This window comes from Lichenostomus cassidix, chromosome 3 (assembly GCF_008360975.1).
Source record: "Lichenostomus cassidix isolate B80296 chromosome 3, HeHo_3.0, whole genome shotgun sequence".
Classification (NCBI taxonomy): domain Eukaryota; kingdom Metazoa; phylum Chordata; class Aves; order Passeriformes; family Meliphagidae; genus Lichenostomus; species Lichenostomus cassidix.
In genome coordinates, this window is record NC_139483.1 from 81,268,474 (window position 1) to 81,284,090 (window position 15,617).

Consider the following 15,617-nt stretch of genomic DNA (forward strand, 5'->3'; position numbering starts at 1 on the left):
GTAGATAACACATTATTTTTCAGACATACACACTGTTTGCCTCAAATGAAACAAAAAAAAGTCTTTTTGTATGCAGGGAGCATTCAAAGACCGGTGCATTGACAGTAACACATTATTTTCATCCACAGAGCTCAAACACAATCCCATGCCCTTAGCTCTTATTCTATCACTCTACACCAGCTATCTCCTCACAGAAAGAGTTTCCTTTCTGCAGCACAACTCAATAGCAAAATCTAGGACAAAAGCATATGAAGCACTATTACCCTCCTGCAAACTTTTCAGATAGAAGGAGCATTTTTAGCAGAGGATGCTCCTTAGATTATTATTCCTAAAATATGGTAACTATTTATTTTGAAGTTTTGACTTGTGAATGTTGGTGTATTCAACTTAGTGGCTAAAGATACTCCTGTCACAAGATATTCCCCCATCTATGTTCCTGTTGTTAGACAGGAAGGTAGAGTAGCACCAAACCCACTGCAGTGCTGCCCTGATACTCATTTTCAGTTACCTTACAATGCTTGACTGTAAATGCTTCAGCTCACTAACTGGTTCATGTTTGCTTCAATTCGTCCTTCCATTTGTTGCAGCAAGATCTGCTACAGAACAAACAATAGCAAGCACCAGCTGCCTCAGCCACACAACTTTAATCCATCTGGTTTTGTCTGCATTTCATTAATATCTCAATTAATGTCTACAAATTCTCCCTCACTGCTGTAAACTACAGAGAAGATATCTAATAGATGAACAAATGGTAAATGCTATAAATATGCAGTCTGTAATAACATGAAAATCAGTAGAGTGCCAATAGATAGAGATGCTATGCACAGTAAGCTGGTTGCTTCAGATGCATTTGTTTTGAAAACTATGAAATTTGCAGAGATGAAAACAGGATCTAAGAGCAAAATGGGATCTCAGAGCAACCTGGTCTGGTAGAAGAGATCTCTCTCAAGGAAAGGGGGCTTGGAACACTTCTTTAAGGTTCCTTCCAATCCAGACTATCCTACAATTCTGTGAAAATGTAGACCATATTCTGAAACACATTTGCACTGAGAAAGATCTTAGGGTCATAGTAAATGAGCTAATTAAGCATGAACATTCAGCACAGTGCTATAGATAAGAAAATGACTGTAATTCCTGGATGCTTAAGCCAGCAAATACTGAGATTACTGAAGAGCTGGTATTTATCTCTGTAAAGAACATTAGTGAGACCATTACTGGAATGTTAAGTCATGCTGTGCAGGACACAATTTAAAAATTATTGAGTCATAAATTAGAAGGGATTAAAAATGTTTTCAAAATAATTTATAACCTGAAAAACCCATCTGTGAAAGTGTTAATGAGATCTAATTAGTTTATTAATTAGAAGGTTAAAATAGTACTTGTTCAGTTTCTCTAAATACATGTAAGTAAAAGATTCATGGCTTTTAGCTCCATATGATAATTTTTAAAATGTGTAATGAGATTCAGTAACCAGGAAACAATGAAAGATGAAGTTCAGGCTCCGGTTTACATTTCAGCTGTGAGCTTATAGAATCACTGGGAAAATACTAGGACAGAGGTGTATTCAAGCATTTTTGTATTTCTCAGTAACATCTTTTTTCTCAACACATACCATATAATATTCAGAAGTAATGCATAGTTTAGGGACTGTCACTAATGGAACACAATGGTCACCTTTGATTTTAAAGTTCATGAAACTCTGAGTATTCCTCAAATTACATAGTTAAAATATTTGTTTTTTAAAAGGAAGGGAATCTCCAGGAAAAATATATTTATTTTCCCATACATTCCTCAAGTGGATGTCATCTAAAATAGTATGTGATTGAATTTCAGAATTCTTCACAGTCTACTCAGAACCTATCTGTCGTATTCAGTATTCAAAGATTAGTTCTTAAAGACGTCACAAGAGGCACAAAACTGAGCATCAGGATTCACCAAAGACAACCATGGACAACAGCAAGACCTAAAGCATATGGTGTAAGGCACTCACAGACAGGGTGAGTTCCAGCAGACTGTTTCTAATTAAACTGTCTCTTATAATGCTCTAAAAAATGTGTCTGCTTTGACCATCCAAGAATAAAATCTTCCACTACTATGCACAGTTCGATTTTCACAGCTTGTTCTTGTAAAGTCTTCCCTGTACAGGGTAGCAGCTCTCCCCAGCCACTCTGCTGCCTCCTTTCAAATCACATCTGCATGTCTGAGATGCTTACAAAAAGCTTGAGAATATTTAGGCTGCTAATGCTCCGTAAAAATTTCCTTTCTTGGTGAGCAGTTTTGTCTTACTGTACAATACTCTCCACTGATGAAATCCCCATTTTATCCAGATGGTTAAACTATATACTTTTGGGGACAAGGACTGCTTTTTTCCTTCGCTCTACACACTTCTGGGCCAGTAGAGTCTTAGGACATATCTATCTATGTTCACTGGCAATAAGTAAGAATTTGTTACAGTTAATCGACAAAAGCCCTGCAGTTTATAATAATTTGATATCTCCAAAACACTGAAATGTGGATAGAAATTACAGCTCACTAGTTTATATTTACCATTGCTGCTGTCCCCAGCTACAAAGTGTCCTTTCACTCATGGTGCACAGAGATGAATGTTTCAGGACTGAGAAATCTCACTTCAGTTCTGGTAAGTGAGCTCAGCTAACAGCATCTACAGCTTCAGATTTCATCAGAAATTACTTTTTCACATTATTCAATTATTGTACAATGCTTTCGAGCACTGATGTTTCCTGCAAGCTAAGGAGTCTTTTCCTACAAAGAATATCATCCACTAAAGGTCACATATAAAAACTCAGAGCAACCTTACAAAGTTTCTACTATTATTCTTCACTTTTTGTCCTGTATAGCACTGTATATACACTCTGCATAACAATGTTACTGCCCACATTCTGCACACAGTGGGCCTTGGTTGGATATTTTCCCTTTAACTCTTGTATTCAGTACCTAATTTTCTTTCGGTTTTTTTTCATTCTTACTCAAGGAACTTACAAATGCTAAAGCAAATTTCAACACACCTACGTTTGTTTTAACATTTGATTTAACCAGATTTGATATTGATAAACACCCTTTGAAACTACAGTCTGCATAGGAGAGGTACAATAATCAAGCATGGTTAAAAGATGTGATTTGACATCAGTCTTGTTTTGCAAAAATAGGGGGCACTTTAGACTCCCTGTTTACTTGCCATGTGGAACACTCAGCAAAATGGGGTAGTTTCAGTGAAAGAAGGTTCTTTTCAGATGAACTGAAAGGAAACAAGCTTTCAAGGTGAAACAACACTCTACTTTTCACACTGCAGCAAATAAGTAAATCCGGTTTGACTAACTCTGTAGTGCTACAAAAGCACAGCACACAGAACAACAGAGGAACTTATTTAATCATGGTCATCTAGGAAGAGTAGGCAAAAAGCAATCTTTCTGAGTTCAGTTAGAATAAACAAAGACAAAATTATTCATATATTAGTGTACATTTCAAAGAAATACTGAATTTAGAAATAAAATTATATCTCCTGAGGTCTTCATCTTATTAAATCAATTCTGGTACAAGTTTTAGGACCACATTTTTAGAGCCAAGACCATCCAGACCTGAAGTTTATGTCCAGAAGTATAATTTATGACATCAAAGGGGCCTGATATCACATGTGTCTTTATCCATCTTTTCCCAGTATATTAAAAGTCAAAATCCCTTTATTTATACTCACATCCATTCTGTTCATCAGCGGATGGCAGCACAAAGTCAAGACTGCTTTTAAAATTTCCTCTAGAACTACTTTACATAAGCTATTCTATGAAAAGAGAAAAAAAAGAGGTAAACAAACAAAAAGCAAAACACAATCCTGCTACTTAGCACAGTCTAGATGAAATGACTTTCATAAATAATTCATTAAATCTCCAGTATTAAACAGGTTAAATCATTTTTATTTAATGGGTTTTGGGGCTATTAATCCTTCAGAATAAGAATTAGAAATTGAATAATCGCTCATTATTTGTAACTATGCTGGATTGTTTTGGTTAATGCAGTTCTAAAGGAACTTTCTGAGCTGCAAATGAACTTTATTAAATTTCCAATTATTGCCATAGATGGATGTGCTGGGAAAACATTTTTTTCCCAGGCCATCCTAAGGACAGTGCAAATTTCAATGTTTGAAGCAGCATGATTCTTTTCAAGCTTCATCTCCATATTTTTCTTCCTGCTAATTCTGAAATCAGGCATATTCTGGGCTATCTGCTGTGCTATCTATTCCTCCTATTGAGAAATTAATTTCCCATAAAAACTTGGAAATCTATGATGCTCTCTATTCAAATGAATTCTTTTTAGTTTTAATGACACTTAAAAATCAAGTGGAAAAATTATATATTTGAATCAGAAATGTAAATCTTTGAGTTTTTCAACAAATCAAAAAATGTAGATTTTTTTATTATTTCAGGATGAATTAAGGGTCTCTTCTCTCATTATTTTGAACACCCAAATATTTACAATTCATGGGACACACTGAGAAGAAATTCATTAAAATAATTTTTAATATCTTAATTAAATAACCCTAAACTATTTATATAATGGATCAAAAGGCCATCCAGATATTTCTGAAAACATGTAATTATTTTGACAGTTGGAGCAAAACACTTGTAAAGATGAAATTTAAGAAACATCTGTTTCACTGTCTTCAAATAGCAAGTTGGCTCAGTACTGGCTCAGATAGCTGAAAATATTACTGGGTTTTAGCTGAATTTTGCACTTGAAAAAACTTGTAAGGGTGTGCAGATGTCTGTCTTATGTTCTGCTATAATTTTTTCCTGCTTGTTTTTCCTAGTAGGCCCATATTAAACAAAATCAAAACAAAAACAAACAAGAAAAATTCCCACATCTTGGTCTACATACCAAACTAGGAAGAGATTGCAGTGCAACTCCAGATCAATTGTATAACCACACAGGCTACCAAAATAATCACTTCTATTTTTCTGGTGAAGTGTTGAAAGAGCTGCTATTTTGACCAGCATAAATTAGCAGACAATATTTTAACTATCAAAGTGAACCCTAATTCAATCCCATGATAAACCTCAGATGTCAAAGTATTTTCAAACTGCAAAAGCAGGCCTGTCAAGGCAGAATAACCCAAGGCAGTAAATTCCCTGAAATAGCTCCAAGTCTCCCTGTATGGCAAAACGGCACAAGACAGACAGAGTGACAGGGTTTCAGCTGGTGGTCTCATAAATTTCAGGTTTAACGCAGTGACAGTTGGCTAAATGAATTAACCCTGTTTCTCTAGCAAATAAACAATGCTGAGCTCACTTCTGCTGCATTGCCTTCAACTCCAGTTTGGTGAAAGGAGTCAAGGGAGGACTAGTTCAGGGATGTCTCTTCTGCTCCTCTACATGGCATGGGCATCCTCTGATGAGCTGATGGACACAACTCCCAGTAACCTTCCATGGAGTTGCCAAAGCCCACCTTTGCTTTCTAGGTGGGTGTGACTTATAAGTAAATATTTTTGCATTGGTACTATGTTAGGTGGAACTGTAAGATGTTCACACACTTTTTAATAAAGAACATTTCCCAAAGCACTGAAGAAAGTATTAGAAAACAAAAATGTAAGCAGGATCTGTTGAAATTATTTTAGGGAATCATTCAAGAGTGCCCAAAAAACCCACAGCAACTCATCAAGACCCTGGCAAGACTGCCAGCTGGCAAGCCCACAGCAATTCCAAAGCAACAGCCAGACTGTGGCAGCTGCCAGCTGATTAGATGTTGTAGCTGTTGAGATAATATTTTCCATATAGAATCATATTTATATTTAACTACATTACTATCTAAAACACTTTTTTTGTTCACAAAAATAGAGAATATGATGGAAAATTTGTGAACAGGAAATTTACAGGCAAAATTAGATTTTCAATATTTAAATGGCAGTTACATTCCATATTCCAAGACCGCACAGGGATTGGAATCATAGTTCACCACCTCTGCCTCAAATACTTTAAGCAATATAGTACATGAATATATCTGAAACTTCAAAAAGGCAAAACCCTACAGAAGGCTCTACAGAAGAGCCTTGCACAGTATCCACAGAGAGCTCTGCAGAAGTGCTTTCAGAAACTGGTCATGGAAACCCACTGAAGCAGATCAGATTATAAATTCAAAAAGAAACTCTGACAGGATCAGCTCTTGGGCTTGAAACAGCATTATGGGACAGCCTGAGAATGGGTGCTTGAAGGTGCAAAGTCAGGAGTCTTGTGATAAAAGCAGGTTCTACCCTATCTCCCAAGCCAAAGTCCAAATTATTCCTTGCTCTCGCAAAGCCACCACCACTGCTTGAAGGACAGAGCAGGAATGAAAGGTGACTACCCAAGTTCTGAGAATGTTGTTTCAAAATCAAATCCCTGGACTCAGCACTAGCTCCTGGCCAATGAGCTTCAAGAACTTTTACAAAGGTAAAAATGGCATATTTGCACATTGTTAATTTTATACAGTAAACGAACTTCTTTATACCAGCTGCTGTATATCACCTCAGTGGATCACTGGGCATTTATTTCTAAGGTTCCAGGAGATGCACTAAGGAAAAATAAAATAGAAATATTGTAAAATACTTATCCTGTCTCTCAAGGCTGTGAAATTCAAATGGCCTCATGTGTTTTGATGCTGATTCTATTTTATGGGCTATGATCAGGTACAAAAGAAGGAAGTTAGCTAAAACCATGATGTCTTCAAAAAAAGCACTACATGACATCTTGACTGAAACACTAGATGTGAACGTCTCTTTTCCAAAGCTTTTATTAAAAATCTCGGTGGTCAAAGGCAGCAAATTAAAAATGTCCCTCAAAGTTTAATAAAGACAATTTAGAGGATGTGCACTTAGCCTCCCAAGCACTTGAGTGTACAGCACAGGACAGGATACAAACTCTTCAGCATAGGAATCCAAAGAGGTGAAGAATATGAAAGAAAAATCCTACTTAATTTGACTAAAAGATTATTAAAATTTCCTTGAATAGCTGGTGTCCCTGATAGTACTGGCTTAATTAGGCCATAAGTAAACTCTCTCATGGACCACTACTGAGACTTCCCTCCCAAACTTCAGCATTCCCTGTAACTCTGGACTTCCCATCTCCAACACCTGTGGGAATGGCTCCAATTAGCGACCTATTGCTTCATCATTTTTATGATATTTTTAGCTGTTCGAGATCTCCATGTATACAGAATTTAAAAAGACATTTCTGATTTCAAGAGGATTTTCATTTTTTTCAAGATTGAGTGCAACCCCATCTCCTTATTTCTTCCTTTTCCACACCCAAGGGATGCTAACTTAAGGAAAGAGAGCAAGTTACACCTGGGAGAAGAAAGGAATCTGAGATATTCTTACCTGTGTTGCTTGCAAGATCTGTGTTGCTTGCTTTGATCTACTTTTGCAAAGATGGATATGCTATTTTGGCTATCTGTATTGTCAGAGCCTGAAGTGGAAGAGAGAGAGTTTGGGGAAAAAGGGGGAATAGTTCCTACAGGATTAATTGTCACATCACATATATCTAGAAAGACAGCAATGTATTGGAATGGAGAGAGAAGCAAAGAATTTGGGCACATTATATTCCTCACTGTATGAAGAACTCAAAAGACACCAGATTAATCACAAGCAGGTTCCCATCTTCTTGAAGCAAACTAAACAGGTCTCAAATTACAGCTAAACTGCAAAATTACAAATTAATGATACATAGAAGAATCTGTGTTAAAAGAGGATTATTAAAGCTGCCATTCAGATGCTGGAATTCAGACTGAGGAAATGACAGAACTGTCTGTGCAGACATCATTCACCTCTCACCCTCTCCAGAAATACATAAACTACCACAACATTTTGTTGCATAATTGTACTCTGAGTGTAAACAGATCAAATCTCACAGAGTAACAAGCACATAATGGGCTCACATCCCATTCTCTCCCACTGCAGCTCTACACCTCTCAGAAAAACCTGGGATCTTGCTCCTGTGCTGTGACTTCACATCAGGCTCCCCAGAGTACATGGATCTGAGTCAGTCTGTGTGCTGCCCACAGACAAAGCACGGGGATATGAGTTGTACCTGGTAGGTAATGTGCCAGCTGCTGATTCACCCCTGTCGTCTACTTCATGTCATCGTGCCTAGATCTATGGGAATGAGAGCACCAAGATGGAAAAAATTGAGGCACACATTATTCCTTCAAACCATCTGCTTTGATGTGCAGAATGGACTAGTCTCAGCTAAGGGGGTTGCCTGTTTTCTGCACACTTAAAACATTTTCACATAGGCAGTATGTGATCATGACTACTCTCTCACAGTTCTTCCTACAGAGGTCCTCAAAAGAATTTCTGAAGACATCATGGGCCATCTTCCCAAAACACATCTGTGAAAAAGGTTAATGGCATTACCTATGTATGGCTGAACCTGAAGCAGATGATAAAATCATAGTTTTACTCACACCATCCCCGGGCCTGGGATTCTGCCTCACTCAAGAGATGCGTAAATAGTTACTGTGTTCTGTAAATACGTTACTCTAAATAAATACATGTCTCAAATTACACCTAGACTGCAAAATTACAAATTAATGATACATAGAAGAATCTGTGTTAAAAGAGGATTATTAAAGCTGACCAGCCCAGCTCATTCTTTAACTCTTCAATTCTGAAGAGTTCCTGTTTTCATCATTCTGCTTTTGAGCAGTTGACTTCCAGTTTCCCATTTATTGCCCCTACTCCTATCCAAACAACAGGGTATCTGTTGTTTCACACAGAACTATCACAGCAGAATCCAATATTTTGTTTTCTTGTCTGAACTCATTACCAAATGCTTTCACCAGTTCCTTCTCCAGTTTTCTGACTCTCACAGTCTCTGTATCACCACACTGAATTTATTCCACTTCCCGCTCTGCTTTTACTCTACACCCAACAGCAAGAACAGATTACTTGTTCTTCAAGAGACCAGGCTCACCAGAAATCAATTAAGGGAAAGCTTCTGAAGCTTCTGTAGCCCTGACCTCGAGCACACTCAAGTAATTTGTAGCAGCAATAGTTATGCAGCATGGTTATTTCTATGAGAGCTATGAGAACTACATTCAATTATTCTAAAGGGATGGTACAGATGTAGCTTGAGCATCATTTTAGGATCTGTCTGAGGAAAACCAGTTTGAAGAAAAATGGCATTTGAATTTCTTTGGCCATTTTAGCTATGGAAATTAAAACATTCTCTACCAAGTACTCACTAATTTCAGTTTTCACAGAGATTGAAACAGGCTGCCCATTACAAAAAAACACCAAATAAACAAAATCCCAAACAAACAAATTAACCCCCGCAACTTTTCAAACATCTGTGAAGACTAGAGAAATTAAAAGATATAATCTCAGATTATAGCATGAGCAAAAAAAAAATTATCTTTCCTCTGATGGTACTACTGTTTGTAAGGAGCAAAGGAGAGAGAATGATAAAAAGAAGTGACTGAAAAAAAAAAAGTATAACTTTGACTGAAATTTTCCAAAAAATTTAAACACACAAAGTAAAAATTTGAAAAGCTGCATACCCATTAAGACACCCTATTCAGAAAAGTTTCCAATTTCCACTTATTATAAGGAAATGCTGCAAAAGGTTTTATATAACTCTGCTTATGTATCTTTTAAATCCTGTGGAAATTAATTTTTTTTTTTTTAGGAAAAAATAATAACATTTTGCATACTGTGTTACAATTATACAAGAAACTCTAAGTCTTTCTAGGTTCCACAAATACTGACCAGGAATGGTTTGCATGCATTCATTCTTGATTTCGGGCAGGAGGATGGATTCATGCTTTCCTCACTTTCCTTTAAAACCTATTTTCTCATATTAACATAACCCTTTTTTACAAGTCCTACACCTACACACGCTTAGAACTACAATTATGGGCATTCGCATCATCAGTAGCCTAAAAAATCTCTTTTACATCAGCAACATATAAAGAAAAGCAGCAACTGCTTATGTTAACTGTAGCTAAATTTATCAAACTGAGTATTTTGCCTCTAGCCATTTTAGTTACAACAAGTCACGCAGAGATAGCACAGAAATTAAAAAAATCTGTGGGATGTTGAGGCTACATTTCCATTAGCAAGAGGTAAAGATGCCAATAGAAGCAGATTTATAGGTAAAACAATTAGTTCTGAGGACGTACTCTAGGTAATGATAGACAAATATATGCATTTTGGGTGTTTTAATATAGCCTAGCCCTACTCTGGTCCCACGGACAGCCAGTGAACTGCAGGACTAGAGCGGGTGAGCTCCTGGAGTGCACCTTCTGACTTAATTTTATCAGAAGGGAGAAAATTCATTTCTGGTCTTTCCAACTGAGAGACACCAAAAGAGCACTCCTTACCCAAACCAGGACCCTAACGTAGGCACAACTTGTCAATGAGGTTTGTGAAGCTATAGTACAGACCAAGACTGACCCTATTGAAGTTAGTGTTGCAAAGGGAAGTCAGCAAGATCCAAATCAGGGCTATGCAACAATATTACCCAGCTTTAAAACTGAATTAAAAATGTTTGCATAAAGGTTTATATTTGCCTACGAGGGAAAGGGAGGCAAGCAGTGTGAGATCTCAGCAGGTGAATTAGAGATGATGCTCATCAACAATTTAAAGAATTGCCAGGAACTGTTACATTAGCTGGATAAGCTGGGTAGCCTGTAAATTCATTACTATCTTAGCTGAACAGATAGACTACAGGAACAGAAAACTTACTTTACTTTTTGTTGGGGTCGTGCAGGGCTAGATACAGAGAATCTGTGTGGACTGTGTGACATGAGGAATCTGCAAACTCTTGCAGGGTAGGCAGAGGCTACCAATTTCTAGATTCCCAGAAGTCCCTATTATAACTGAATTCTAAAAATTTAAGAGGAAACTGTGATGTAAACATATGTATTGTTGTAGTTATAATGCCTGCAGGCCAAGTAACTTATCCAAATGAGGCATATGAATTAATTCTTCTGATGAGCAAGGGAGATTCTTTGCTTGTTTATCCAGTGCGGGTAAAAGAACCTGTGTGTGCACGAAAGGGTTTGGGGAGTTGTTTGTTTGATTTAATGAGTACAATTTCTGTATTGAATTTTCTAGCATACATTAAATTTCAAGCAGATAATTATTTCTATGCAGAGCCTCATTGAAGTATACCCTTACAGACCTTACAAAGAAAAACACAGTACATGGTTTCACAGAGTTCTGCTTTTCCATAGAATAAAATAAAATAAATTAAAAATCCTATCGCAAAACTTGCAGTTTTAAAAAACAGTATTCAGAAAGCATGAAAAAAAAGAAATGAAGATTCAGGATCTTTCTCCATGACCAAGTTTTCTGTCTTCCAGATTCAGCCAGCTAAGGCCTGTTCAGCAAAAACAAATTGATTCATCCAGATCTCAGGCTCAATCTTATTTCTTTGACAAATTCTGTCTCTGCCACAAAGGTTTGAAAGATCTGAAAGGTGGGCTCATGTGAACCTCATGAAGATCAACAGGGCCAAATGCAAGGACCTGCACCTGGGCCCAGGCAATCTCAAACAGAAGTACAGGCTGGTGGAGAGTGAATTGAGAGAAGCCCTGAGAAGAAGGACTTGGGGGTGTTGATGAATGAGAAACTCAGTGTGACCTGGCAATGTACATTTGCAGCCCAAACGCCAACCATATCCTGGGTTGCATCATAGGAAGTGTGGCCAGCAGGTTGAGGGAAGTGATCCTACTACTTCACTCTCATGACACCCCACATGGAGTACTGCATCCAGCTCTGGAGCTCCCAGATGGCAAATCTGGTTCTCTCCTAAATATTGCCTAGATTTTCAACTCATTTTTAAGTGTGAGCTGCAAAGCTAGACTTTAAACCAACAGTTTAAATTACAGGTTTCAGAAATGTCAAATACAGGCAAAATGTTATGTGCAGGCTGATCACCTAAGTTGTCAAACTAGAAAAGAAAATCTGTTGCCTCTACAGTTACCTGTTTATGAAAGCCTAAGCACAAGTGAAGCAGAGAGGTACAAATTGTATGGTTTAAAAGCTCTCTGACAGAGGGGTCTCAGAAGTACCTGGCATGGTTCTAGGTCAGTGTGACTCTAGTCTGAAGGATTTTTTGTGCAAAAGGAGCTGTTCAGTAGTGGGATCACTTACAGGGACCCTTCATGTATGTTTCTAAGGAGAACGAGGAGGCTGGTTATCCCTCCTCAAACCAGTCATATGGCACACTCCTGTGCGTAAACACAGATGACTGGAATTTACTGGTAACTTTGTCATCATCATTACCATAACCATTCTTTCCCTTCTCATTTTAGTCAAAATTATTTTATTATGTCTTTGGAACAGCTTTTCAGTCAAAAAACAACAGAAAATAATGAGATTATTTTCTTTGTAAGGCACCATTTGTTGTTTCACACTGAAACCTCAATAACTTTGAAGAGCTCATCCTTTCCAGAGGAGGGGAACATGTCAGCATCTTATATCTACTGCAAGAACGATGTGGTGTATGAACTAAACAAGGAAACTGTTACACAGCATGGCGAAGTATAAAGTTCTATTACATGAACATGGCTTAGGAAACCCTAAGAGAGTCATGAAGTGAAAAAGTACATCCACTACAGGAAAGAGAAGATAAATGGATACCAGTATTATCCAAAAGAGGCTTCTACCTGGGAACTTAATCAATAAGCACAATAGTGTTAGTAATGCCTGTTAGCCGCTGGATGTCATGCCATGGGGGATTCCATGGCTTCATTTTTCATTTCATTTTGCTGTAACGTCCATATTTCCCACTTTATTCCAAAACCTATCTTCTACACCTGTTTGCTGACCCACAGCCAACCTTTGCTCCCTCTCCCCTCCACAGCCTTAAGTGTTCAGGCTCAGCCATGTGTTCTCAGATACAACAATTACACAATTGCTTCTGATTTCTGCTTCATTTGCAGGAGTGGTCACCCACATGCTACAACCCCTCAGCACGACCCTGAACCACTGAATCCACAATTTCCCAGTCAGCAGAAAGTGCTGCTGAAGTGCTTCAGGACATGTCAGCAAGGGGTAATGGTCTGCACTGAATAGTGTGAAGGGGAAGAAAACCCCTCCTATTTTACAAGACCTTTTTAGCTCAGGTCACTACAGCACAGCTGGCAAAGCAATGAGGAGCAAGTTATGGCATAGGAATGGTATTGAAGCAGGACAAAAGGCAAGAACAAAGCCTCCTCAGCTGCTTTTGCTACCAGAGACAGATGGAAATGCCCATCTAGCTTGCCTGGGTGTTGTTCAGGAGGGCGGAGCAGGCACACCAGGGATGGGGTAGTGGCTGGAGAGAGCCACAGCCTGGGCTTCCCCACACCTAGCACTGCCCACTCAGCTTTGTGAAGGGCATTCCCAGGAAGGATGTCTGGCTGTCAGGGCTGTGTGCCTCCTGTTCCAAGGAAAGGGCCTCACAGACACAGAAGCACTTTGAAATGTATGGAAAAACCTGTCCTGAGGCCTGCCAGTTTCTGACACCATGCAGCTTTGCCTTTTTATATATCCAAAGAGAAAGTCCTGTCAGAAAGATTTGCTCTAACAGGAGTTGTTTTGTGAGGAAGAACATGGAAGCCCCATTTGAAGCACTCTTTTTTCTTTTATCTTTGTCTCAAGTACACTGACATGAAATTAATCTCATCTGAGAGTTTAAAGGGCTTAATTCCATATTCTTTTGTAACTGTTAAAAGAAAGAAGCAGGAGGCAAATTTAACTACAATGTGAAGTTCAATTATTTCAATTACCACCTCCTGACTAAATGAAGTCTGTTCCTTCAAAGACATCTGCAATTTTACACTCATTTGCTCTTAAAATAGCATTAATTAGAATAGTTTTACTGGAAATTATAAAAGAATACATGAAAAAATTAAAAAATTACTTACATACATTAAAAAGTTGCATACATGTTTAATTCATAAATTAGTTATTTACCTTATGTAATTAATCATGCGGCCAAAAACAAGCCTCAACAAGTACCTCATGAGTCTAACATGAAATTTTGGTCCCTTTTTTAACACATATTGCAAAACTTATACTAATATGAGATCTTACTCTGCAGGCCATTTCACAAAAGAGAATAAACAGATCTTAAGTAGTTGATACTTACGAAAATCACAGTAAAGTGGTATAATTTACAGGGAAAACTATCATATTATCACTTTGGTGCTTTTCCTGGAATGGGCATGATGGGCATTGGTTGGACCATTTCTCTGTGTGGGATTTTGCCAGAGCGAGGATCAATGAAATGAAAAAACAAAGACCAAACAAAAAAGACAGAAAAACCACAGGCAAAGATAAGACAATGAAAGACTGCTGCACAGTAGGAAAAGGACTGAAGTGGCTATGAAGCTGACAGTGGTGCTCTAGGCAGCATCCCAGGACATCCACTGCAAAAAGTCTGCAAGGGAAAGAACACGTGGATAAGGACCCACAATGGAAGGAAGGCAGGATTTTATCCCATTATCTTTAGTATTTGTCAGTCTCTATGCAAGCATTTTAATTCAGTTATGCCAAGTGGTAGTGAATAAACACCTTATATGAACAAAACGTCAGTGTTGCAGGTATACAGGACTGAAGTGAGTTTAATATTCTGGTTACAGACTGCCCTGTGTGTGGTTGTAACTGAATTTAGTCAGAACAGACGAACGGACACAAAGGGACACATTTCTGAGAGATCCATTTTAAATCACAATCATATTTTGTGTCTAATTCTGGAAAATTTTTCTGCTCCCAAAAGAGGCGGGTGCTATAATTTTGAAGTGAACAAACAATAAAGTAATCTAAATTCTCCTAAGATTTCCCAGTTCCATTCTACCTAACCTATGGAAATCACCCTCTATATATCCAGAGAGAAACTGGATGATAGGTGTATAGTCCCATGCATGAACAATCTGAATATCAAAAATTTTATTACCAGACTTCAGCCAGAAAAACTACAGTGGGCATTGACAACAAAACAATGCAAACCATTTTTATTTTTCTGCTGTTTTTACTGGGCTACACAGCACAGATTGATACCACTTCTTTGCTGGGATCAAAGACACCCCTACTTATTTCCAGAGTACTTCTGTGCAATGTACTTAGTGATTTCCCAAGCCATGTGCAGACCTAATGACATACTGATTCTGCATTATTACCTTGCAAGACTGAGTCAGAAAGACAGAGAAAAATATGCTTTTTTTGCCTTTTTTTTTTAACCATATTAATTGTCTTATTTAGATCTAAGGATGGAGTTTGTCCTGATTCTGCAGTGGGTGTGGGTGACCAGGTTTAACAGGGTGAATATTAATAGAACCAGACATTGAAATTCTCTGGCCAACGTTGAAGAACCTGCTGTGTTAACATTGTACTAAGCACAATGGCATCATTCAGCAAATAGTTTTGCATCAGATCCCAACTGACTGCTTATCTCTAAATCAAAAATGCATACGCTGATTTTATTCATCATCTGTAGAAAAAAAAATCACAATAATTTTTTTCTGGAGCCACAGTGTCTATGTTCAGTTACAACACAGTAATTCTCTGTGGGACATGGGTAAGCAGAGACTGGACTATAAAGTTTGAGCCCTGAGTATTGTCAGAGACACCATGGGCAAAGAAA

At 37.9% G+C, this 15,617-nt stretch overlaps 1 long non-coding RNA gene across 1 annotated transcript in view; it reads right to left on the reverse strand.

Moving 5' to 3' along the window:
• The window catches only part of LOC146440104 (uncharacterized), a 73,009-nt gene extending 63,603 nt beyond the window's left edge, over window positions 1-9,406 (reverse strand). Inside the window, exons 1-2 of the long non-coding RNA XR_014851356.1 lie at window positions 7,364-9,406; window positions 6,486-6,558 (exon numbers count right to left, since the gene is read on the reverse strand). This is a non-coding gene — a long non-coding RNA (uncharacterized LOC146440104). The remainder of the gene's footprint in view (window positions 1-6,485; window positions 6,559-7,363) is intronic.
• Between the last annotated feature and the right edge of the window lie 6,211 nt (window positions 9,407-15,617).